At 44.2% G+C, this 25,580-nt stretch overlaps 1 protein-coding gene and 1 long non-coding RNA gene across 3 annotated transcripts in view; one reads left to right on the forward strand and one right to left on the reverse strand.

Annotated features, from left to right (window-relative positions):
• LOC115091258 overlaps window positions 1–12,214 on the forward strand; it is a 67,685-nt gene extending 55,471 nt beyond the window's left edge. The window contains exons 1-3 of one of the 2 annotated variants that reach the window (XR_003856648.1): window positions 7,439–7,782; window positions 8,699–8,805; window positions 11,166–12,214. This is a non-coding gene — a long non-coding RNA (uncharacterized LOC115091258). Of the gene's footprint in view, window positions 1–7,438; window positions 7,783–8,698; window positions 8,806–11,165 lie in introns of those variants that run through there. The other variant, XR_003856649.1, reaches the window with a different exon arrangement.
• The window catches only part of GRIP2 (glutamate receptor interacting protein 2), a 288,825-nt gene that overhangs the window by 230,241 nt on the left and 33,004 nt on the right, over window positions 1–25,580 (reverse strand).

Here is a 25,580-nt window from a genome sequence, read left to right on the forward strand (position 1 = left end):
GTGGCTCTTGAGAACCAGAGTTGGCCATCCCTGCCCGCTAACTCGAGAGGTACTCCCCTCTTTTAAACACGAGTGAGTTTTCCTGACGTCTAGGACCCTTGCCTTTGAATGCACGTTCATCTTTTGTGCTCTTCTACTGAACCACACCTTCTGATGGTCACTGGACTCTAGATGATCATCAACTACAACAGAGATACTGTCTCTGTTGTTAAGTACCAGATCCAGTATCGCTCCCTCCTATGTGGGGGTCTGTTACTAGTTGACAGAAAAATTCTCCTTGCGAAGAACCCAGTATCTCCTAGAAGGTACTGCAACTGGGATGTCCCAAACATGTGGCAGACTGAAATCCCCTAACAATAGCACCTCCCTTTTCATAGCAATTTTGGGACTATTCTCCATTAAATCTTCTGTGATGGAGGTCTGTATTACACAGATATAAATAACTGCTCCATTCCATCTTTCCAAATTAACCCCTAATTCCAAATTACTGGCCATCACATCACAGGAAAAACTGAAGACAGTCATTAACCACCATATTAACCACCTGTTTAACACTTAAATGGTAAATTGTGTTACCAGTCTCACCATGCATAATAGTGGCTATATAAAAAATGTTACATAATGAAAATTTTAATTCCTAAACACAGGTCTTCACTATAATTATTCCAAACACCTCACTCGACCTTGAATGGTATATATAAAATTAGTGATCCAAAATGTGCCTACACAGTTTCAGGTATGGACCTTGTCATACCTGTAGAAATCCACCAGAGGGCAATGTGCATTTGCTTGAGAGAGCTCTTGTGAGCAGACTCTGCAGGCTGAACCCATCTCAATAGTACAGAACAGATTTAAAACCACAAGCATCTGACATAAAAACCTTATTTCTGCTTTAAATTTAAGACGACCCACAGTCTATACACCAAGCTTGGTTCTGAGACCCTATTTGTGGCATGTCAAGCAGCAGATATATGGAGTCCAAGTGAATGGATGCTTAGCCAGGCCCATTTTACATAAGGAAAAGAATGGACCCATCTATTAGATTTCTTTGAAGGTGGATACATATGTAGACAAATGGTGAGTCAGTTGATAAAGTGTATTTGGATGGCATTTTACAAACTCCTTCATAACAGCAACTCCTCAAACTAATAAAAGGCAGCAGCGTCGCATTGTGGATTGATAACTAGTTAAAAGACTGATGGTAGTACTAAATGATCCATTTTCCCCCAACAGAGAAAGGTCAGTGGGTCTGTACTGGGAATCAGTACTGTTTAACATTCATAAATGATATGGAAAGGGAGGATGCAGATGATCAGATTTCCAGATGACAAAATTATTCAAAGTAATTAGAACGGCAGTGTATTGTGCAGAAATGCAGAAGATCAGGGGATTGGGCATCTAATGATAGATTAAATTTAATGTGCACAAATACAAAGCAATGCACATAGGGCAAAATAATCCCAACTATAGGTACACAATGCTGAATTCTACATTGGGACTCATCCCCCAAGAAAAACATTGGAGTCCTTGTGGACAATACTTTGAAATCCGTAGTAGTGTACAGCAGTAGTTGATCAAATAGGACATAGAAATGATCCAAAAAGGAATTGAGCCTAAAACAGATCATCATAATGCCTTTGCATAGAGCCAGGGTGCGACCACACCTTGAGTAGTGTGTATAGTTCTGGTCTCCCCATCTCAAGAGACGTAACGAACAAGAAAAAGATACAGAGAAGGGCCACAAAAATGATAAAGGGGATGGAATGACTCCCTTATGAGAGAAGGCTAAAGAGGTTAGGGTTCTTCATCTTGGAGAAGAGACAGCACAGAAGGGATATAATAGTTTATAAAATCACGAGTGGAGTAGAGCAGTTAAGTAAGTGATGTTTAACCTTTCAAATACTACTAAAACTAGGGGGCATGCCATAAAACAGCCAGCTCACCAGTTATGGTTTTAAAATTGAAATGAAAATGCATATGAGAGATTTGGAAGCACTGCCGCCATTGAATGTGAATCTGACTTTTAACTGACTTAAAAGAAGGTCATAGAACGTCTCCCCCCCCCCCCCCCACTCAGCATGCAATCAAGCTGCAGAGTTTGTGGCCTAGTGTTTAGAACAGTGGGCTGGAAAAGCAGGGTTCGAATCCAACTTCTCCTACTGATGCTCCTTGGCACCTTGGACAAGACACGTAGTTCTCTGTTGCCTCAGGTACCAACTTAGGGCCTGATTTACTAGCACTATTCTCCCACTCTATGGTTAGAGGGGGAAAAAAAGCCTAGTAGATCAGGCCCTTAGATTTTAAGCCTCCTGGGGTTGGATTTGAGAAGGCAAGTAATAAAATCCAAAACTGCTAGCAGGGACTAATCTCCCAAGGGCTCATCATTAAATACCGATGAACGAATGCCTCTCATTTATTGCATCTGGAAGTATCAGAGTATGCAAGAAGAGCCTGCTAGCCCACTACTGAGGTTAGGAGGGTTGGCACAGGTGGTCAGAAAAATGTTAGAATTGGGCTCTCTGTCCAGATCTTCACAACCCTTTAGTCTGCTGCTGGAAAAGGCAGTAGCATAATACACTCGCAGAACGGCTGTCCATATCATTAAAAAAAAACAAAAACCCACACAACATGAATGGCTGGCAGCCCTCAGCGATCAGGCTAGAATACACACATTTAGGCTGCACTATCCTGTGTTCCAGCTCTGACATGGCCATCGCTTTTTTTTTTTTTTTTTTCAGGCCCAAAGCTTTCACAAACTTCCAAACACTCACAGCTGGGTGCTAATTCAGTCCACAGGCTTCTCCTCTCTCTCCCACACAATCTCCCTGTGCAAATGATCTTCCCCCAGCATTTAGCAGTTCAATTTCCTCCAACCCCCCCCCCCCCCTCCAAAGAGCCTCCAATCACTGTCTGCCAGCTGTCTTCCTCCTTTCAAAGAAAGGAAAACCAAAAAGGGCAAACAGCATTAATAGCAATCATTATGAATTAGTTTTGCTTCAGCTCTATTAGGGTCAGCTAGCAGAAGAGTTTCTTTTAATTAAAGTTCTGAAGTCAGGAAGCAGCAAGGCTCTCAGAAGGAGAGAAAAAAAAACACTTTAGTGCAAATAAAGCAGCAATTTACCCAAAACGTCCATCAAAAAAAGTCTGAAGAAAATGCTGGCCACAGTGGCCAGCCTAGCAGAAGAGGGGTCTAAATGAAACAGGAGCAGAATCTCCTGCAGCTTGTGCCAGTCCCATCAGTGTTCAGATGGCTTACCTGGCAACGTCAACCCATGCTTTCTTCTGCCCAGTCGTAAGGACACCCACCACTTTCCCATGCATGTCAAGAAGTCCTGGGCTCTTTTTCATGGGATTGTAAACCCTTGCAATTTCTGAAGCATGGAAAAATATAGTTCTAAATCCAAAAAAGAGAAACTTTACCCAGAGAACCCCTTTTTAAAGCAGCACCTCGTTTCTGGCTCAATACAACCACCTGGCTTTAACCTTCAGTGTAACATGTGGACAACCCTTACTAGGATATGGAGTGGGGATGGCCAACATGGCCCCTGGATAGCATGCGAAAGTCCTGATCAAACACCTTGCCCTAGAGCGACACAGGCTTGAGATGATATTCTGATAAAGGTCTGCAGCAGGAGCCTTGATTTCGGGACCTCATTGCCACCGGTCTAGGAGTAACCATGTTCAAGGAGGGATAAGGCATTTATAGCGGCCCACAAGGCAGGGATATCACTCCACGCTCAGGACAAACTGGCAGGACCAGAACACATGATCTTCATGATACTTATTTGCCACTGTCACAGGATACTGGGCTGGATGGATCTTTGCGCCCAGTATAGCAGTTTCAGTTCTTAGGCGTTACAGTAACAGATCACACCTCATTACTATGCCCTGCTGTGTCACAGCACCTGCCTGCCCTATGCTCCCATGATCATAAATCTGCAGCACTGCCAACACCCTTTGACCGAGTAAAATTCAAAAATAGCTCCTTATTACAAGGTCAACATCTCAACAGTGGCCACTTCACTCCTAAATAGTATCAAGCACCCACATAAACTCCAATGAGCTATAAGAAAGCAGCAGTCTCTAATGGACACATTCTAAAATTTGATAAATATGAATTGGAAAAGTTAACATTGTATTTTCAAACTTGGGACTCATTTTTTGGACTTACATTCTTGCAAGGGATAAAGCTGCTGATGTGCACCAGACTCCTCCCCATTCGTTGGATTACAGAGGCTCAATAATCTGTCAGACTCTGTTTCAATAGCGAGGATTGGGGAAATCAAAGTTCTAGTAACTTAAGGGTAACAGAAGCAGATTTATATAGGTTGTTAAACCATTTATTGGGCAACAGATGCTACAAATACATGAGAGCTTAAGAACAGATATGTATAGGTTAATGATCCAAAATAAAAAAAATTTTCATGACACAAATATTTCCGTTATAATGGAAGATTACAAACATTTTTCTGTATGCCTACCATGTTTGCATTAAGCTAATTTTTTAAAAATGTGTTTAACATAGAAACATAGATATGATGGCAGAAGATGACCAAATGGCCCATCCAGTCTGCCCAGCATGCTTTCACACTTGTTTTTTTCTCATACTTATCTGTTACTCTTGGCCCTTAGTAACTTTTTGGTTCCAATTCCCTTCCACCCCTGCCATTAATGTAGAGAGCAGTGCTGGAGCTGCATCTAAGTGAAGTATCTAGCTTAATTGGTAGGGGTAGTAACTGCCTCAATAAGCAAGCTACTCCCACGCTTGTTTACCCAGCCTGTGCAATTCAGTCCTTGTTGGATGTTGTCTGAATATAAATCCACTTTTTTTCACCCCCCCCCTGCCGTTGAAGCAGAGAGCTACGCTGGATATGCATTGAAAGTGAAGTTTCAGGCTTAATTGATTCGGGGTAGTAATCGCCATAACAAGCAAGCTACTCCCCGTTTTTGTGAATGCAAATCCATTTTTCCACATTTCCTCTTGCCATTGAAGCATAGAGCAATGTTGGAGTCGCATTAACGGTGTGTATGTTTATTGAATAAGGGTATTATCTCCAGGTAGTAGCTGTCATTCCCGCAAGCCACCCACTCTGGACTTTATGGATCCACAGTGTTTATCCCACACCCCTTTGAAGTCCTTCTATCATCCTGAGCTGAGAGAGCCCGGGCTATCCCGGATCCTGTCTAGACTGGGGCGATGGTAGAGGGGAGATGAGAAGAGGTGTTGGGCAGGCGGATGTGAGCGGGGAACGCAGCGCAACGCTGATGTCTTGTTTCTCTTTCTTAACTATTACTCAAAAGTTTAAAACTTGTGTTATTTTAACCACTTTTCTGTAATGGGAGACTGCGAGTTCTCATCTGTCAGACCTGCTGCTCCATCACACAGAAGGAATGTGTTGCAGGAGAGACTCCAGAAAAAAAAAAAAAAATTTCTTTAGAATCTGAAGCCTCTTCAACGGATTGGCTGGTGATCAGAACAGAGTGGACATTAAGTAACTGCCCCCCCCCCCCCCCCAAAAAAAAAAAAAAAGTCAGCTGAACCTAGAGGAAGGGGGACCAGATCACCCCATGCCTTTTTAGCACCATAGAAGAAAGTCAGCAGCAGCACTCAGTGATCACAGTAACATGAATTGCGCACATGGGTTGAGGGACAGAGAACAAGATTTCATAACTCCCGTTGACGTCACAACTGACATCAAGAGATTATTTTGCACACACCAGATGCTCCCAAAGCTTTTTTTTTTTTTTTTAATTTGGGAGACAAGACAGTAGATAAATATCTAAACCAGACACAGACATTAGCAGCACAGGCTCCTCACACTTACAATAAAGTCAGAACAGGTACAGTGCTTCCCCTGCCCTGCTCCTTCAGAAATATTTTGTCTAGAATGATCACGGCTAGGGAAACCAAGAACTCACCCACCACTCTCCTTTGACCAAAGTTAACATTTACTTGCACCTTTGCCATTCCTCCCCATGCCAAAACACTTTCCTTATTTAATCCTATGCATACAACCATCTAGCTTGCTACAGCACTCTAGTTGAGTGCCATGTGTTTTAAAGAATTGGCAGAAATTACTTTTGACATGTGCATGTACAGGATCTGACTCCCAAGCCTTCAGCACTTACAGGGATAACCGCATCAACACTGGATGCCCTAAACACAAGGAATAGCAGGGCAAACAATATTTTATGCCTTTTATACCTCACGTTGTGAAGATGTACTGGCAATTTTTTTCCATACATTCATGGACTACAGAACAGAGAAAGATTTTATGAAGAGTAATGTGTCCTATAGAATAACTGACCCCACTGCTCAAAATATAATACAGGGAATACAAGACTTTGTTAGTACAATTTATCTAGTCTTCACCTATTCAAGGCCCAAACAAATCAACTGTCAATTTTTTTTTTTTTAATTTCTAGTTCAAGAGGCTGGTTTAAATTCATGACAGATTGGACTCTCAGGAGCTGCAGCTACACCTAAATCCCCATTCAGCTCTCCTTGCTAACCATTCAAAATAGAATTCAGATGAAGTTTAAAAAAAAATAAATTACAATCCACGTCCACTGAAAACAGTTAAAGTACTGGTCTGAAGTTAGTTTCCAGATTCATTTAGAAAGCAAATTAGATTAAGGCTCCAGACTGAGAATGCAGGGAAGTATAGAGCGACAGGCCTTACATATAAAAGCATATATACATATAAAAAAAAAAATCCTTCCTTACAGCTTGTAAAAAAAAATCCTCTCTTAAGAAACCCTCTTTAATGCAAGAGGCTGGTTTACATCCTCTTTCTTGGATGAGTAATCCCGTTTACACAGTGCAATATTTTTCTCTGCGAGATCGCCCAGAAATTCTGGGTTGGTTTATTTAGAGTTACAAACCCTCACCAGCAGATTTCTGACCTCCTCTCTGCTGTGACAGCTTCCACTTAAGATCATCAAGCGTCTGACACGGAGAACTTAAAAGCATCCATTTGGAATATCAAACAGAGACGAGAAAAAAAAACAAACCCCAAACCAAAAACAAAGACTGGATTGTCATACAGCAGTAAAACGAGAGCTGCCCATTAAAGAAGAATGCTAACAGCAGCGAAAGAAAAGAAATACACGCATTCCAGGAGTAGGATAGTTACCTCGCCGAGTCTTCCAGCGAAGGATGGCCTGGAGGAAGTGCATTCTCTCTACTGGGTCTAACCCGGCCTTGCCCTGCTTCTGCAGATCCTTCCCCAGACCCTCCCAGGGTAGCTTTAATCCGTTGCACCTGCACTGCTCTCTTTACAGCTCCAGGGGGAGGGTGGCTTGCTGGGGGATTGTTTTTTTTTTTCTCTCTCCTCTAAATAAGCAATTAGTATGAATAATTACTGTTCTGAGCAGGGAAAAGACTGCAATTAACTCTTTCTTGGGCTCAGTTCGGAAGGGGTGGCAATGCCAGGGTTTAAGTGCTGGTGGGCGACGCCTCAGCTGCCTACAGCCCGCGTGCGTCAGTGGGTGTGAAAAGGCCACTCCCCGCCTACGCACTAGCCTTTCGCCAAACTGCTGTCCTATGAGCCCCGAATATTATCAGACGTTTTATTTATTCCCGAGCCACCAGGGAAAGCTCTTAAAGTTTTTAGTTTAAGCAAAGTGTGGAGTTCTAACAGCCATTACTGGATCTGGAGGCAACTTTTTGCAGCTTTTGTTTGAAATTTTCTCCCCCCCAAGAGAGCCCTGCACAGATGTATGGGAGCTGTATAGATCGCCACGCTTCCTTCTCCAGATGTGACATCCCAGGAAGGGAAGGTTCGTGATCGCTAAGCTCATCCACCTCGCTACCTCTGGATGATTTTCATGCTGATCTAACCCAAAGGCGCCACAATTCCCAGACTCCAGTAGAATCAGAGGAAAGGAAGAGGGACTTCATGTCCAAACTGATCTCGGGCACTGCACTCCTCTGAAGGAAAGAGCTCATAAGTGGAAGATTCATCTTCCAGTTTTCTGCACTGCAAAGCAGATTGCCTTCAGGTGCTATAGGCACGTCCCTATCCCAGAGGTTTTACAACTTAAGGGACCTTTTCACTAAAGTGTTTCTCCCATTCTGGATCTAGGGGAAAATTGCTCAGTAAATGACCCCCTAAGTTTGACCCCCAAGGTCACAAGGAAAAGGCAGCTGGATTTGAACACTGGCTTGCAGCCTGCTGCCCTAACCCCTCCACTCCCAGGCATATTCTGTCCTTGTGAAATAAGCAGGTGGGATAAGGTCACAGGATATTGTAATAAGTTTGTTACTAATCTTAATTCTTTTCTGCAGTTTGTAAAAAGAAAAAAAATTCTTACTGGTTTAATCCAAATTGATACCTCCCTTCTCAATTTGTAATGTGTGGAATGTGCGGGGAAGAGAGCGAGCAAGCGCTAGGGTGGTATATGAGCGATGGAACTGGGGACAAGCTGCTGAGCCTTGAGTTATTATTCACTTACGGATGTGAAAATATCTTGCTGCAGATGGAATAAGACCAGTGGACTCCAGAGGTCTATGTGAGCATATGCTGATGTAATTGTTATTGGAAATTGTGATGTATTTCCTCTGTTTTCATGATATTGTAACTTTTATACAGATGGAATTGTTATTGAAATTGTGTTGTAAATTGCTCTGGGTCTCTTGAGAATAGAGTTACATAAGACTAACAATAAAATGGGATTTTTTTGTTTTATTTTGTAGTCCTGCCATCTCTGAATGACTTAAAAGAATCCCTCAATCAAGATGGCCTAAGCGAAAGTAAGCAGATGGGAACAATTGGACTGTACAAATGTTGTCCATCTCAAAAGGTGAGTTTTTAATGTGATAAATGAAAGGAAAAGTCATTTTTCTCTCCTAAGCTGAAAGGGCAGCTTAGGAGAGAAAAATGCTAAGCATTGCATCTCAGAAGTTTAACCATTAAAAATTAATATTAACTTTTTGTCCACAGTGGTTCCTAAAAGTTTTTCAGTACATGAAGGAAAGGTAAAAGCAGCAGATGGGATTTTTCTAAAACAGAACTTCTTTGTTGTTGCCGTCCTAATTCCCAAGGCAAAGCAAGCTGCTGGATACAGGAGAAGATACTTTCTGAAGCTGATTCTGGATTTTTTAATCAATTCCCTAGGTGCCCATGTTTGCTGGTGATGTCACTTCCAAAATTATTAATGTTTTCGGGTCCTCATACTAGGGTTCAACCAGTTTTCGCTCTATGGACTAACCCATGTTTGCCATTATGGGACCTATAAATTTTCTCTTTTCATGCTTTTTCCTTTTTTATTTTATTTATTTAACTTTTTACTATACCGATACTCAAGACCAGGTCTTATCGTACCGGTTTACAATAGAACAGGGGAAAACCAATCAACATCTAGGTTGAAGATAAAGTTACATTAAACAAGGAGTGTAAAACATGGGAGATGGAAGACAGGGCAGAATTTAAACTATAACAACTGAAGAGTGATAAATATAATCAACAAAAACAATAAATTAGTAATACATAAACAGAGATTTATCCTAGGTGGTTATTAACATGGTATGTCCAGTGAGTGGGGGGGAGGGATTAGGGAGAGGTCGAAGGGTGAGAGACAGTGTTGGTTGAAAGAGGTTCCTTTAACGGTAGGCTTGTGCGAACAGCCAGGTTTTAAGTTTCTTTCTGAATGTTAGATGGCATTGTTCCTGGCGTAAGTCTTGGGGAAGCGAATTCCAATGTAGTGGACCTGCTGTCGAAAGTGCTCGCTTGTGAATAGAGTTGGACTGAGGATTTGTTGGGGGGGGGGGCCTTGAGCGAACTTTTGTAGGCAGTTCTGATCGGCCTTGCGGAAGTATGTAGTTCGAGAGGGAAGGTGAGTTGGTAGACGGATTTGTGGATGATAGTGAGAGCTTTGGAAAGTATTCTATATTGAATGGGAAGCCAGTGTAAGATTTTTAGGATTGGAGTGATATGGTCCTTGCGCCGTGTGTTTGTAAGGATCCTGGCCGCTGCGTTTTGCAGCATCTGTAGAGGTTTGGTAAACGAAGCGGGGAGACAGAGTAGTAGAGCGTTACAATAGTCGATCTTTGAAAACAGTATTGCTTGAAGCACTGAACGGAAATCCTGGAAGTGTAAGAGCGGTCTTAGTTGCTTCAGGACCTGTAGCTTGAAGAAGCATTCTTTGGTTGTAGCGTTAATGAATTTTTTGAAATTCATTATAGAGTCAAGGGTGGCCCCAAGGTCTCTGACCTGGCTTGCTAGTGGGATAATTGCATTATTGGCGAAGGGGTAGTTATCGCTAGGGGAGATAACCAGGAGTTCCGTTTTGGACGTATTTAGGACCAGGTTGAGACTCGAGAGAAGCAGGTTGATGGCATGTAGGCAGTTGTTCCAAAAATTTAGCGTAGAGGAGATGGGGTCCGAGATGGGGATTATGATTTGCACATCGTCCGCGTATATAAAATGGGTGAGGTTGAGGCTATTGAGTAGCTGGCATAAAGGGAGTAGATATATATTGAATAGGGTAGGGGAAAGTGAAGAACCTTGTGGTACTCCTTGTTTTGACGGAATGGGGTGGGATTCTTTGTCGTTTTACATGCCTTTTTGCATGTAAAATAACCTTTCAGCATATCCACTCAAAGTGGAGTCATCATAGTACAAGTGTCAGCAAAACATGGCCTTTTTTTCAAATTATATCTTCATCAGGGGAGCCCCTCTCTGTACTCTGTGTTTGGTTCCCATTGTAACCTCTTCTGTCTCTGAGGTTGGCATAGGAGTGGGGACATTAATCTCCACATCTGCATTCTTGTGGCACTAGGTGGATGTGCCTTAGAAAACCTCTGATTCCGTATCTGCTTCCCTAGATGAGTGCCAGCAGTGCAGGGACACGGCACACTGCCTGCGTGCCCAGTTCTGTGGGAGAAGGAGGCTGGCACAGGAGCGGGGGAGGGGTCCAGATGGGTGCAACCTGCTGCAGGCTCAGAGCTCATGCACACGGTTCCAGCAATCCACAGGGAGGAGCCTACATAGCAGGAGGAGGAGCTGATATCTTATCACATTCCAAAGGAAAGGATGAAATAATCACAAAAGCTATTGCAAATTACAGTCAGAGCCAGATTGAACTGCCTGAAGATGCCCAGGTTCCCCCCAGACCAATTCAATTCAATTCTATTGTACTCTGTTCTCTCTCTCTCTCTCTAGATATGTCTGTAATATGCTGACAAACCTCATTTTAATCAGCATGCTACCAACTCTGCAATCAAAGATGAAAGCTGTCTTCTTCTATCAGGTGTGCCGTCTGTTAGTGCCCGTCTACACCTCAGATTCTACAAACTCAGCAATTACCAGAGGGTGGAAAGCTACCTTGGCATGTAACTAACAGACTTTACTAAAGAAGAAACAAGACAAAAGGGTGGAGGCAGAAATTTAACTGGTGCTGCTGGAAAGGAGCAGCAGCTCATATTCTCAGCCCAGGAATAAGTTAAACACTTAAAACCATTTCCACTTCACTTTGCTAGTGCAGAGCAGGGATCCCACCTCGCTGGCGGGACTCATTTTGGTGAGCATAGCAGAGGTGATAACAAGTCCCAGTTAGTGTGCCTTGTGATGGTGCGTTCCTTAACGCTGTGCACGCTGAGAACTGGAGGGAAACTGCCAGCTCGTTTCTCACACAGGACATCAAACTGGTTTCAGAGGGGACTGACTGACGTTTGCCATGGTCAGCCCAAGATGGACCTGATTCAGAAACGGACAGGTGAACGGCTCGGCATCCTAATACCAGTCCGCTGTCTCGCGTTCTACCATCCCATCGCTTCCTGCCCTGCCTTCCTGTGCCTAGGTGGAAACAATGATTTGGAGGTGCACCAGTACAACCAAGACAGGCTGTTTGGTTTCATATTTGGCATTGGAATGGAGGAGGATCCCAGTGGTTAGAGCAGCAGGTTGAGAACCAAAGAAGCCAGGGTTCAAATCTTGCTGACACTGCTTCTGACCTTTGGCAAGTCACTTCACCTTCTATTGCCTCAGGTACAAACTTAGGGCCTGATTTTATTAAGTATTGTTCCCATAGGCAAAGAATAGGAGAAAAGCCCTAGTAAACCTGGTCCTTAGATGGTAAGTGCTCCAGGGACAGGGAAATACCTAAAGCAGCTGAATGTAATCTAACGTACAGGCCGATTCAGTAAACTGCGCGGGATAGCCGACGCTCTGAGGCGAGCGCCCGCTCTCCCAGGCGCACGATTCAGTATGCAAATTAGGGTCCGCGCTAATAAGGAGGCGCTAGGGACACTAGCGCCTCCTTATTGGCGGAAGTGGCGGCTGTTTTCACAGCCGACGCTTAATTTTACCGGTGTCGGTTGTCGAACCCGCCGACAGCCACGGGTTCGGAACATGGACGCCGGCAAAACTGAGCGTCCGTCTTCCAACCCGCGGGACGCAGGCAGATTTTTTTTATTTTTTATTTTTGGGGCCTCCGATTTTAATATCGCTATGATATTAAGTCGGAGGGTGTACAGAGAAGCATTTTTTTTCTGCTTTTCTGTACACTGTCCCGGTGCTGGCCAAAATTAACTCCTGCCTTTGGCAGGAGTTAATTTCTGAGAGTAAAATGTGTGGCTTGGCTGCACATTTTGGGGCAGATTAACCACCGAAAAGCTGCCCCTTCCACCCCCTGCGCGCGCCGAGCCTATGTTGCTTAGGCTCGGCGGCGCACACAAGCCCCAGGACGCGCTAAGTCCCGGGGCTTTCCTGGGGGGCATGTCGGGGGCGTGTCGTGGCCAGCGCGTCAGAGGGGCATTCCCCGGACCGGAACATGGCACGCCGGCAGCCGGCCCGGGCAGGCGTAACTTTTGAAATAAAGGTGGGGGGCGCTGGAAAGAAAGTTCCCTCCGAGGCCGCTCTGATTTCGGAGCGGTCTCGGAGGGAATGGAGGCAGGCTGTGCGGCTCGGCACACGCAAGCTGCCGATTTTGTGCAACCTTGCGTGCGCGCCAACCCCGGATTTTAAAAGATACGTGCAGCTACGCACGTATCTATTAAAATCTGGCGTACTCTTGTTTGCGCCAGGTGCGCGAACAAAAGTACGTGTGCATGTACTTTTTAAAAATCTGCCCCTTTACTTTCTGTATCGAGCATGACTAATATGTGATATCTCAGATCGAATGTCGGTGTATAAAAAAAATAATAAATAAATAGGCTCATCAACACGCATTTGTATGTTGCGGGCGCTATTAGTTTCAGGGGGGTTGGACGCGCGTTTTCCACGTGCTATTACCCCTTAATGTATAAGGGGTAATAATAGTGCATCAAAAACGCACGTCCAAAACGGGGCTAACGGTGTGCTCGGCCTGAGTGCACCGTACTGAATCGGCCTGATAGTAATGACGGCAGAAAAGGACCAGATGGTCCATCCAATCTGTCCAGCAAGCTTCTTATGGTAGTATCTGTTGCACCGTGCAGGTTACCCCCATGTTTCTCTTTCCACTTTGATGGCATAGTAGTAGCAGAAGTAATAAGAGCAGCAAGACAGCCGCTCGGAGCCATGCTTCTGACATGCCACCTGCTTGACTCCTCCTTCCCCACCCCCATGTTCCTCTTACGGGCAGAAACTGCTGCTTTGTGCAGTTACCACCCAAGCCTTATGATAAAGATAATAAAATTTACAATCAAAACAAGCAAGTATCAAACCCATAACAAATTACTGCTATCAATGTTTTTACTGGATGAGGAGCCTTCTTGATAAATCACACAATGCGCTTGATGTTCTTTGCTTTGGGACTTAACATAAGACATGCCATACTGTGTCAGACCAAGGGTCCATCAAACCCAGCATCCTATTTCCAATGGTAGCCAGTCCAAGTCACAAGTACCCTAACATTAAATAGATCTCAAGCTACTATTCCTTATTGATTAATAGCAGTTTATGGACTTCTCCTCTAGGAACTTATCCAAACCTCTTTTAAACCCAATTACACTAACTGCTGTAACCACATCCTCTGGCAATGAATTCCAGAACTTAATTACATGTTGAGTGAAAAAAAAAATTTCTCTGATTTGTTTTAAAAGAGCTACTTGCTAACTTCATGGAGTGTGCCCTAGTGCTTTTATTGTTTGAGAGAATAAATAACCGATTTACATTAACTTGTTCAAGTCCTTTCATGATTTTGTAGACCTCGATCATATTCCCTCTCAGCCATCTCTTCTCCAAACTGTACAGCCCTAACCTCTTTAGCCTTTTCAGTGCAACTATATCTTTTTTTTTTTGAGATGCAGCAACCAGAATTGCACACAGTATTCAAGGTGCGGTCTACTATGGAGCGATTCAGAGGCATTGACATTTTCCATTTTATTCGCCAGTCCCTTCCTAATTATTCCTAACATTGTTTGCTTTTTTTTTTTTTTTTTTTTTTTTTAACCGCCACAGCACACTGAGCCAATGATTTAAATGTATTATCCACTGACGCCTAGATCTTTCCTTGGTGGTAACTAGATAGAACCCAACATTGTGTAACTACAGCATGGGTTATTTTTCTCTATATCCATCACCTCACACTTGTCCACATTAAATATCATCTGCCATTTGGACACCCAATCTTCCAGCCTCACAAGGTTCTCCTGCAGTTTATCACAATCCACTTGAGATTTAACTGCTCTGCATAATTTTGTGTCATCCGCAAATCTGATCAACCTCACTCATCATACCTCTTTTCAGATCATTTATAAATATATTAAAAAGCACTGGTCCAAGTATATATCCCTAAGGCACTCCAGTATTTACCTTTTTCCACTGTGAAAACAGACCATTTAATCCTACTCTGTTTCCTGTCTTTTAACCAGTTTGCAATCCACAAAAGGACATCACCTCCTATATTTATTCACCCCTTCAAAAAATGTAGGAGATTTCTGAGGCAAGACTTGCCTTGGGGTAAATCCATGCTGGCTGTGTCCCATTAAACCATGTCTATCTAAATGTTTTGTGATTTTATTCTTTATAACAGTTTCCATAATTTTTCCTGGCACTGAAGTCAGGCTCACTGGTCTATAGTTTCCCGGATCACCCCTGGAGCCCTTTTTAAATATCGGGGCTGTATTGGCTACCTTCCAGTCTTCAGGTACAACGGATAATTTTAATGATAGGTTACATATTAATTGTAATAGGTCTGAAATTTCATTTTTGAGTTCTTTCAGAACCCTGGGGTGTATACCATCCGATCCAGGTGATTTACTACTCTTATTAATCTGGCCTACCATATCTTCCAGATTCATGGTGATTTGGTTCAGTTCATCTGAATCATCACCTCAAACTGTCTCCGGAACAGGTATCTCCTCAAAATCCTCTTCAGTAAACAATGAAGCAAAGAATACATTTAGTCTTTCCATGATGGCCTTATCTTAACCACTCTAACATCTCATGGTCCAACCAACTCCCTCGGCAGGCTTTCTATTTCAGATATGTTTTTAAAAAGTTTTCATTATGAGTTTTTGCCTCCACAGCCAACTTTATTTTCAAATTCTTTCTTAGCCTGTCTTATATTTAACTTGCCAATGCTTATGTTTTATCCTATTTTCCTCTGATAGAGCCTTCTTCCTATTTTTGAATGAAGATCTTTTGGCTAAAATAGCCTTTCACCTCACTTTTTAATAGGGATGTGCATTGTTTTTTTGACGGATGAAAATATAGTACGATATTTTCTAATCCATCAAGTATCGGGGGTCCCTGAAAAACGATAGGAAAACCCCACAATTTTCATGTGGTTTTCGTATCATTTTTTGGGGGGGGGGGGGGAGAAAGGGCACACAGAAAAAAAAAACCCCAAACTTTCCTAAAGTACCAGGTGGTCCAGCGGGGGTCCCAGGAGCGATTTCCCGCTCTCGGGCCATCGGCTGCCACTAATCAAAATGGCGCCGATGGCCCTTTGCCCTTACCATGTGACATGGGCTATCAGTCATTGGCCGGCTCCTGCCACATGGTAGGAGCAATGGACAGCTTGCGCCATCTTATAAAATGGCGCGGGCCATCCATTGCTCCTACCATGTGATAGGGGCCGGCCAATGGCACCGATAGCCCCCGTCACATGGTAGGGGCAAAGGGCCATCGGCGCCATTTTGATTAGTGGCAGCCGACGGCCCGAGAGCGGGAAATAGCTCCCGGGACCCCCGCTGGATCACCAGGTACTTTAGGAAAGTTTTGGGGGAGGTCGGGAGGGTGGGGGATTCTAAATAATTAGATTTAAAGGGTCGGAGTGGCGCTTTTTTTTTTTTTTTTTTTTTTTTTCGGCTTGGGACAGCTGAAAACAAAAACCGTCCAGACCGTGGGAAACAGAATTTCCCGTGGGTCCACGATCCCGAAACCGGAACAGATTCTGGCACCCAATTCACATCTCTACTTTTTAAGCATACTGGCAATCATTTGGCCTTCCTTCCACCTTTCTTAATGTACGGAATACATCTGGACTGCGCTTCTACGATGATATTTGTTAACACTGTCCATGCCTGTTGCACGTGCTTAACCTATGTGGCTGCATCTTTCAGGTTTTGTTTTTTTTTAACTATTTTTCTCATTTTATCAAAAAGTTTCCCTTTTTAAAGTTTAGTGCTAGAGCTATTTACTTACTGTCCCCCTTTCCAGTCATTAATTCAAATTTTATCATGTTATGATCACTATTGCCATGCGGCCCCACCACATTTACCTCTCTCACCAAATCCTGTGCTCCAATTAGATCTAAAATTGCTCTCTTTCTTTTTGGTTCCTGAACCAATTGGTCCATAAAACTGTCATGTATTCCATCCAGGAATTTCATCTCTCTAGCAAGTCCTGATGTTACATTTACCCAGTCTATACTGGGGTAACTGAAATCTCCCATTATTACTGCACTACCAGTTTGGTTAGCTTCCCTAATTTCTCTTACCATTTCACTGTCCATCTCATCATTTTTGGCCAGGTGGACAGTAGTATACTCCTATCACTATGCTCTTCCCCAACACACAAGGGATTTCTACTCATAAAGATTCAATTTTGTATATTTAGTCTCTTGCAGGATCTTTATCCTGTTGGACTCTGTGCCATCCCGGACATAAAGTGCCACCCCGCCATCAAGATGCTTCTCTCTATCATTGCAATATAATTTATACCCTGATATAGCACTGTCCCATTGGTTGTCCTCCTTCCACCATGTCTCTGAGATGCCCATTAAGTCTGTCATCATTCACTGCTATACATGCTAACTCTCCCATCTTACTTCTTAGACTTCTGACATTGGCATACAGACATTTCAAGATATGTTTTCTGTTTGTATTAACATCCTGCTTTTCAGTTCATAGGGATAATTTAGAATCTTTTAGCTCAGGTGATTCTTTACTTATAGGCACTTGAACTACTTTTCTTATTATTGGAACCTTTTTGTTAGAATGCCCTAATTCTAATGCATCATTGGTATCCTTTGAAGATACCTCTCTCCGAACCATGCGCTACTGAGCGACTGTCTGCCTTCCCCTTTGTTCTAGTTTAAAAGCTGCTCTATCTCCTTTTTAAAGGTTAGCGCCAGCAGCCTGGTTCCACCCTGGTTAAGGTGGAGCCCATCCCTTCAGAAAACACTCCCCCCTTCCAGAAGAGGTTCCCCAGTTCCTTAAATTAATTCTTCTTCCTTGCACCATCATCTCATCTACACATTGAGACTCCGGAGCTCTGCCTGCCTGCCTGCCTCTGGGGACCTGTGTATGGAACAGGGAGCATTTCAGAGAATGCTACCCTGGAGGTTCTGGATTTCTGCTTTCTACCTAAGAGCCTAAATTTGGCTTCCAGAACATCTCTCCCGTATTTTCCTATTTTGCTGGTGCCCACATGTACCATGATAGCCAACTCCTCCCCAGCACTCTCTAAAATCCTATCTAGGTGAAGTGTGAGGTCCGCCACTTTCACACCAGGTAGGCAAGTTACCAGGCAATCCTCATGCCACCAACCACCCAGCTATCTACATGCCTAATAATCAAATCACCAACTATGACGGTGACCTAATTCTTCCCTCCTGGTCAGTAGCCCTGGGCAACACATCCTCTGTACGAGAGAACAATGCATCACCTGGAGAGCAGGCCCTTGCTACAGGATCATTTCCTGCTGCACTAGTTTGATGCTCTCTGACCAGGAGACCTTTCTCCTCCAAGGCAGCACCAGGGCTGCTAGATTGGAGTTGGGACTTGGCTACTATGTCCCTGAAGGTCTCATCTATATGCCTCATCTCCTCACGATTTGCCACTCTAGCCTCTAGAGATCAGACTTGTTCTCTGAGAGTCAGGAGCTCTTTGCACCAGGCTTACACATACAACTTCTCATTGGCGGGTAAAAAATCATATGTGATACTTTATGCAAAAGACTGTAAGGCCTCTCCCCCCCCCTTGCACTGGTGCCGTCATCTTACTTTTGTTCACTTCCTAGTTAAGTTTAGGTTGTTATGGGAGTAGGAATACTTACAATTAGTCCTTAAAATGTATTAATGTATTCATTATTTATCTGGTAGTGACCTAAAAGGGGATGATTTTAAGTTAAAAGACTGATTAATTTTTTTTTTAATTGAAAGATTTTCCTGCCTATAAATCAAAGGATGAGATAGAGGTGGGCAGGCGGGCCTGGCTGGCTGGCTGGCTGTTAGAAGCCACATATTTTTCCCTTTTGTCTGTGTATCAGTACACTGAACCATAAAGGTTAGGGCCCATGTTGGTTGATGTCTGAATCCAATTCCCCTTTTCCTTTTTTTTGTGGAACACCAGACAGGCAATAATTACACAACATTTCCGTTGTCCTCTCTGCTCAATATACAGTTACCTGCTTCCTCTGCCTCACTAGGAGATTTCACTCTTTGCTCAAAGTTGTTTCTTATTCACCCATGTGTATTTAATGTCAGGGGTTGGGGCAAGTTTCTGTGATAGGATGACATCATCGCGGGGTTGGCTAGTAGGGTGACCATCGCCGACCCTGCACCATGCTAGGGCCTACCCTAGTTCCTCCATTCTAATCTGTTAAGGACCCAGTTCAAACCTCTGCTGCAAGTACCTACTGGATGCTTACTGGGAATTTATTCACAGAACAAGAAGCTGGCCGTCTTCCCTGCATGAATCAAGATACTCTGATATACAAGCATGCTAGAGGGGGTCCCATGGGCCCCACATGACTGGCGTTCACATTTTCTGAGAATGTTTCAAGCAAAGCGATTCACCATGGAGTGCAATCACTGCCAAAGTTGTTTTTACCTATTTTAGTCGAGTGAGTGGAAGTGTGATGGGGAAATGTGCTTCAGCAAGGCGGAAAGGTGGTATCCCAGGGCCGTCCGGAGTGGACCGAGCCTGGCCAGTGCCTGTCCTATTTCTCTCATTTGCCAGTTTTATCCTAGAGTCTCCTGGCATGCACTTTGAGATAGTCATGGATTTAGAAAGTATTTTTACATAAACGAATGAGGCTTTTGTAGGAAGAGAGACAACGTGCTATCTCTCTGCCTGTCAGGAAAGTGAGAATCCACCATCTTCAAGGAGGTTAATTCCGCCTCTCCTGACCCATTCATCCTCGCACTTTCACCTTGCATCTCCAGGACAAACACTACAAGTCCCTGAAGTCACTTTTTCTTTTGGTCAAAACAGAAAACTAAAGTTGGCAAAGTTCCAGTTGAAGCCCGCCAAGCCCTGGTCAGCCATCTGGTTCTTCTTCTCTACACATATGTGTTTCAGGAACACGGACAGAATAAGGCAGACTGTACTGCAATGCTCTCAAGGAACAATTTTACCTTGCACGCTAGGTGTATTATGGAAGACTCAGGGGACTCATGAGAAATTCTACTCATGGCTGAGGTGTAAAGATCTGTTCTATCCTTACCTCTGGGGTGTGGTGGGCACATTTAAAACAAATCAGAAAAAATTATTTTTCACTCCATGCACAGTTAAGCTCTGGAATTTGTTGCCAGAGGATGTGGTTAGGACAGTTAATATAGCTCATTTAAAAAAAAAAAAGTTTGGATAAGTTCTTGGAGGGAGAAGTCCATGAATTGCTGTTAATCAAGTTGACTTAGAGAATAGTCACTGCTATTACTGGCATTAGTAGCATGGTCTCTATTTACTGTTTTGTTACTTGCCAGTTACTTCTAACCTGTATTAGCCACTGTTGGAGACAGGATGCTGGGCTTGATGGACCTTCAGTCTGACTCAGTATGGCAACTTCTTATGTTCTGATTCTTAAACACTGCAAGCAGTAGGTATTTAAGAATAAAAGGTAGGAACCACACAGGACACTTTTTTTTTTTTTTTTTAATTTCTCCTGAGCCCCTGCCACGTGATGTCGTCAGGGGGATCCTGCATGGAGCGTTCCTGCCACGGAGTCCTCTTGAGACATTGTGGGCAGAGCTCGCCGGGTGGGGAGTGCCTGAAGATGGCAGCATTCATGCCGTTAAGACGCCTTGGCGAGTGCGGCTGGTCACGGGGATATCCCATGACCGGCCAAACATTTAGTGAGCAGTAGGTGGGTAAACCAAACTAGGGGAAATGAGAAATTGGGGGGATATATTAGAGGATATAAATAAGGCACACGAAGCAAATCGTTTTGTAATGGAAAGACAATTTTGAACAAAAGATCGTGACAAGGCTCCATAGGGGTAGACTCAAGAGAAATGTTAGAAAATATATATATAGATTTTTTTTATTTTTTTTTTTTACACAGAAAGGGTGGCAGATGCATGAAATGGCCTCCCAAGGGAAGCAGTGGAGGGAAAAAAAGCAATAACAGAATTAAAGAAAGCCTTGGATAAGATTAGGGGATCCTTAATTATGAAGAGGGCATGCCAGAGATCAGCTGGGGTATATGCCACTACACCAGGAATGAAATTTGGGCAGAACGGAGAGGCTTTATAGTCCTTATCTGCTTGTCAGACTCTGTGCTTTTATGACACCATCAGCAGAAAACACCCAGCAAGTCACAAAAGCAGCAACTCTCCCGCTAGGCAACTCAGGCTCGTGCCACACTTTTTTTTTTTTTCCTCCTTTTGCTGGTTTATTCTTTGGACCCCCTCCTACAAAGTGTTCAAAGCCTGGTGAACCTCCGAATACTGCATTGCGAGATCGGCTTCTCCAGCACTACAAATATTTTTAATTGAATTATGGCAGCAGCACACAGCACCCCGCCAGCTGGGGGCTGTTCACCCGGGACGGACATTGCAGCCTCATCAGTCTGGGGAAATGGGATTTAATGGTGATCATGAACAAAGCTTTGGAATGAGCATCACTTATTAATGGGCTATCGACGGTGTGGGTGCCATTTCAGCTTACAATAGCAGAACAGTCAAACTTCCGCCCTAATCATTCAGTCCTATCCGGGATCCATTCAAAGCAGCAATGGTAGGGGGGAAGCAGGTTAGACAATTCATTAGAGCAGCCAATTCAAATCAGTAAGATCATGCTATACCCACACATAGGAGATGTTCTTGTCCCAGGCTTCCTCCCATCCAGGCCTATTCCCCTAGCCACAGAGTGGAAGAAAAGCCACAGAGGCTCCCACCTGCATGAATATCAAAGAAGCAGGGGGCTGCCATGCTGGTCCCCACAGGAGCACTGCACTCATTTGAAGGGGAACTGCTAAAGGGGTGGACTCTGGAGAAAGATTTTTAGAAACAGAATAAAATATGCAGATGTTTGACTCCAAAAACAGGAAAAGGGATTTAAAGGAAAAGATCAGGGCTAACAGGTCATGTGACATGTTCGAAGGTGGGTTTAGCAAGCATCACACTGTAATGTTTCCGGCACCCTAGGATTTCCGGTGTTTATTGAACAGCACTTGGGTAAAAGGGAATTTTTTTGTGGACTATGACATTTTTTATTGGAGCAATGTAAGAATTATCCAAAGACATGTCTATATGTGAGCTCTTGGGACCACCTATGAAGATGGGAGCAGGTGAGTGGCTCCTGGTTTTTTAACACCTGTTATAATACATTCTGGAAGTTTCCCCCATCAGGAAAAGTTTGAAGCAGAAGTTGAGAATTTGGCGCAGCTTCCCCTTTCTCCGTATAACTAACTGGCAGTCAGGTCATCATCCTCAGGGTTAGTTTCCCCAGTCAGGCCCTGCGCTTCAGGGTGCAAACCCATGTGATTGAGCAGGACAAGCACACGTGTGTGTGTGCGTGCTCGGGGTGGGCAGAAGCATTGATGGCTAGCCAGGACCGGTGGAGTCCGAGAACCTGAAGATGCCACCCCGCTCTGGTAATCCAAAACCGCCCCCTCCAAGTTCATCTTACCCCATCCGAGGGTCCAAAATGGCTAAATGGGGCAGATGCAATCCTCAGGAGCGCCTCACCTGTCAGTATGCAAAAATGGCACTGGCTCAGGGCCAGCCAGAAGCATTTTCACATCCCAGCAGCTGGGGATCTCTCTCTCTATCACAGTTAGGCATTTTGGATCCACGGATGGGGTAAGATGGAATCAGGAGGGCTGGGTGAAGGCCAGGAGCTGGGGGAGGGGGGTTCAGTTTTTCAAGTTTGGATTGGTGGTTTGGATTGGGTCACCAGACAGATCTGGGCTTTTATTGGCAGGGAAGAGAGGCCAAACCAGAGACTGGGACTGAGAGTGAGAGACTAAGATGCAGACGTAGTCTGTCTGCTTAGTTTGGGGTCAAGGGCTAGGGAGGTTATATAAGGTAGGAGGGGGACCAACTCAGCACTAGCCTGGAACATTTGGGGAGGTACTGCTCTCCCATGCCCCCCCAACTATGCCTATGTGAGACTGAGAGAGACAGATAAACAGGCTGATACAGTACAGTGCGCTCCGGCGGAACGCACTGTTAGCCCGCGATTGGCTGCACATTTTCGATGCGCTATTCTTACCCCTTATACAGTAAGGGGTAATAGCGCGTTGAAAATGCGCGGCCAACCCCCCGAAACTAATAGCGCCCGCACCAGGCAAATGCATGTTGATTGCCCTATTAGTTATTCCCACACCATTCAGAAAGTAAAATGTGCAGCCAAACCACACATTTTACTTTCAGAAATGAACACCTGCCGACACCGGGAAAGGGTACAGAAAAGCAGAAAAAACTCCTTTTCTGTACACCCTCCGACTTAATATCATAGCGATATTAAGTCGGAGGCCCCAAAGTTAAAAAAAAAACATTTTTTTAAAGTTTAAATTGGCCAGCGGCCCGCGGGTCAGAAGACGGATGCTCAATTATGCCGGCGTCCGTTTTCCGAACCCGTGGCTGTCGGCGGGTTTGAGAACCGACGCCGGCAAAATTGAGCGTCGGCTGTCAAACCCGCTGACAGCCGCCACTCCTGTCAAAAGGGAGGCGCTAGGAACGCACTAGTGTCCCTAGCGCCTCCTTTTACCGTGGGCCCTCATTTGCATACTGGATCGCGCGCCCAGAAGAGGGGCCTGGACCGCGTTGGGAGAGCGGGCGCTCGCCTGAAAGTAAGAGAGACCGACAGAGACTGCTTCTATAGTGTATTGGTTATTGGAAAAACAAAAATTAAGTTTTAAAGAAGGGGGAGGGGACAGCACAGAACTCGTTTGCAAAGGGCAGCAAAAACGTTTGCATGCGCCGTGCTCCCAGTCTCAGGTCTTCCTGTTAGTAAAGCTGAAGTCTTGCGCTAGGTCACAGAGATAAGACCTTCCCTACCTTTAATTTGATTTTTCACATTAAACAAACATGTCCCGGAGTCTGTGACACCTGCTTCCTGTGCTAATCTCACAATTAACATATACATTTAAAATTTGTCTTTTTTTATATGGGGTAAGAAGTCAGAAAAGCATAGCTAGAGCAGAAAGTGTGTCAATTCTTTCTTCTTACAGGCCTCAAATCCACTGCACCGTATTACAATGTCTGGACACCTTGCAGAAAGTCACACGTGAGGTGCTAAAATGTATCTGGACATGTGTAAGAAGGCAGACCCAGCAATAGTGGATGTGCAAACTGTGCAACTGCAACGGGTGGCAGAAGGGGGGGGGGGGAGTGTCACTAAAACAATATGAGAGAGGTCCGTCTGGCCGCCGGTGGACCCCCATCCCACTGGCAGCTGAAAAAAAGAAGGGAGGCCCGGGAGGCTACCGGTGGACTCTATCCCATCAGCGGCCAAAGAAAGAAGGGAGGCCATGGGTGGACCCTCCATCCCACTGGTGCTTAAAAGAGAAGGAGAGTCGGGAATCCACCCATGGACCCCATCCCATCAGTGGCCGAAGAAAGAAGGACAGGGATGATGTTGGTGGCCGAAGGAAAAAGGGGAGCTCATTCTGCTGCTCCTCCTCTGTCCCTGCCCCTTTGGTATTCAAAACTCACAGAGATAGCATTTCTTCTATGCTGATCTCAAGATGTATGAGACTAGCACAGAGGAAGTGCTAGTGATGACTTTTGAATACGTCAGGCCTAACACACAAGGAAGAGCAGCAGAATGGGTTCCCTCTTCTGCTCCTCGTGGGGAGCCTGCCTTGGTTGGGGTGTGTGTGAGAATGAGAGTCTGCCTAGGTTTTGTGTGTGCGTCTGAATGGGTGTCTGTCTAGGTTATGCTAATATGTTTATGAATGGAAGCCTGCCCATGTTGTTGGTGTGTATATGCATGTGAATGGGAGTCTGCTTGGGTTGTGCGTGCATGTGTGTATGACTTGGAACCTACCCGGGTTGTGTGTGTGTGCTTGTATGAATGGAAGCCTATCTGGGTTGGGTGTATGTGTCAGTATTTGACTAGAAGCCTGCCTAGGTTATGTGAGTGTGTGTCTGAATGGGAGCTGCCTGGGAGTATTAATAGGAGAAAAAGATTTTGGTGGTGGCTGAAGAGGAACAGTGAGTTTTGCTTTGGGAAATCTTGGGACTTAAAAATTTTGGGAGAGGTGAAATAGTGGGGTATATTCTTTAGAGTGTGTACCTGAATAAAAAGCAAACATAAGGTAGGTAAATCTACCATCTAGCTTCCCCTCCCACCCACTCCTAAGCTCATTCTTTGATTTAATCAAAAGAGACAGATCTTGTTTCCAACAGTGGCCAATCCAAGTACCTGGAAAGTACCCAAACAGTAAATAAAGTGACCTTCCTCCTTCAAGGCAGCACCTAGGCTGCCAGACTGGATTTGAGACTTGGCTACTATGTCCCTGAAGGTCTCATCTATGTAACTTTCTGTCTGTTTCAGCTCCTCCAGGTCTGCCACTCTAGTCTTTAGAGTGCAGACTCGTTCTGACAGCTAGGAGTTCTTTGCACTGGGTACGCATATACAACCTCTCAGCAACTGGTAGATAGTCATACATGTGGTACTCTATGCAAAAGACTGGAAGGCCCCCATCTCGCTGCTGGACTGATGCCTTTGTCTTAATATTGTTGAGTTCTTAGTTAAGTTTAGGGTGCTAAGGAAGTAGGGATGCATAAATTAGAGTTATTTAAATGTATGTGATGTTTTCACTGTTAATCCAGAAGTGACTTGCAAGGGGATAATTAAACTAATGATATGGATTGGGGCACTCATATTTTAATAAAAGTCTGATTGATTTTTTAGGGTGTCTGATATTTTTGCCATTTTGAAATATTTTATTGCTGTTTGGAAAATTTTAAAAATTTTGTACGCTCTCTTAATTATTGGATGACATTCTATTCATCAGCTCATTGGAAATATTATT

This window comes from Rhinatrema bivittatum, chromosome 4 (genome assembly GCF_901001135.1).
Source record: "Rhinatrema bivittatum chromosome 4, aRhiBiv1.1, whole genome shotgun sequence".
Classification (NCBI taxonomy): Eukaryota; Metazoa; Chordata; class Amphibia; order Gymnophiona; family Rhinatrematidae; genus Rhinatrema; species Rhinatrema bivittatum.